At 41.9% G+C, this 1,643-nt stretch overlaps 1 pseudogene; it reads right to left on the bottom strand.

Annotated features, from left to right (window-relative positions):
- Positions 1-275: 275 nt before the first annotated feature.
- LOC100423730 (olfactory receptor 2D3-like) lies at positions 276-1,202 on the bottom strand (annotated as a pseudogene).
- Positions 1,203-1,643: the final 441 nt, after the last annotated feature.

Below are 1,643 nucleotides of genomic sequence, written 5' to 3'. Positions count from 1 at the left end.
TCAGTTGAAAATGCAGAAATCACCGGTCTTCTGTGTCGCTCGCGCTGGGAGTTGGAGACTGGAGCTGTTCCTATTCGGCCATCTTCGCATTTTCTTTTCTTCTTTTTATTTCCTGTGTCTACCAAGGTGCCTTGCTTTGAATAGGCAATTTGTTGAATTGATCTGAGAAAAGAGGTAGGAAAAGAGAAAAAAGAAAAAAGTGGAGGAGTGGGATGAAAATGGAAAAAAATTCCAAGAAAATAACTTCTTTCCAAATCCCTAAAATGGTCATCTATTTATTTTACAGTTATTCTCCTGAGAGCTCCTTTGACACCCTTGTTCCTTAAACTATAAATGATGGGGTTCAGCATGGGTGTCACTGCTGAGTAGAACACAGAAATCATTTTATTCCTTTCATTCATTATCTTGGAGTGTGGCCTCATGTAGGCAAATATTGCTGAGCCATAGAAGAGAACAACGACAATGACATGGGACGCACAGGTAGAGAAGACCTTCAGCCTCCCCTCCCTGGACTGCATCCAGATCACTGTGGAGATAATATTCTAGTATGAGACAAGGATGGGGGAGCCAGGAGCCAGGAGGATTACCACATCCATTGCAAAGATGGCTATTTCTGTGCTGTAAGTGTCTGCTGAAGCCAGCTTCAGGAGGGCAGGAGGTTCACAGAAAAAATGGTTAATGATATTGCTTCCTCGGTAGGGTAGGCTCATTGTGAATGTGGTGTCCATCAGAGATACAAACACTCCACTGGCCCAGGACCCTATGGCCAGCTGGACACATACCCAATGTGTCATGATGGTGGAGTAGTGCAGGGGCTTGCAGACAGCCACGTACTCGTCACAGGACATCACTGCCAGCAGTGCACACTCTGTACCTCCAACCAGCAGTAAGACAACAATCTGTGTTGAGCATCCAGCAAAGGAAATGGTTTTCCTCTTCACCAGGAGGTGGATTAGCACCACCTGAGGGACAGTGGCAGTAGAAAAACAGAGACCAGCAAAGGACAAGTTTCTAAGGAAAAAGTACATAGGTGTGTGGAGTCTGGAGTCTATATGAATGAGTACAATGATCACCAGGTTTCCCAGAACAGTGAGCAAGTAGATAATCAGGAAAACGAAGAAAAGCAGAACTCGTGTCTCTGGATCCTGTGAAAGGACCAGGAAGACAAATTCATTCACATAGGTTTGGTTCTCTTCTCCCATGAAGGTTTTATTCCTGTTTTTAGGTCAGCAACAAGAAAAGGAACACATATTGATGAGTAATTTAAAAACTGCGAGTAACTTATGTATTTTATTAATTAGAATTCAAAATGGAACTACTGATTTTTGTCTCTTAATAGCTTCCATATTAAAAAAACCTGCATTTTCCTTTTGCTCAGTAGCACTGACAATTGAAAACCACTTCTGATATTTTCTCCCTTTGAATCTTTTAAGAGCACCCTCAGGGGAGAAATCATCCTGAGTGTGCTACATGACCAAGCCTTGACTGGACGACCTAATGATTAAGAGTCCTTAGCTATGTCTACAGTGCTCATTACAGTGCATTCTTCCTTTTGTGTAGGTTTGAGAAGCAAACAAAATGATTTGCTTTAAACCAATTAAGTTTTTATATGCAAACTGATAACATTTATGAAGGCTGATTTT

The sequence above is a fragment of the Macaca mulatta genome, chromosome 14, assembly GCF_049350105.2.
Source record: "Macaca mulatta isolate MMU2019108-1 chromosome 14, T2T-MMU8v2.0, whole genome shotgun sequence".
Lineage (NCBI taxonomy): Eukaryota > Metazoa > Chordata > Mammalia > Primates > Cercopithecidae > Macaca > Macaca mulatta.
Note: the sequence above shows the minus strand (reverse complement) of the source record. Positions and strands in the feature narration are given on the sequence as shown.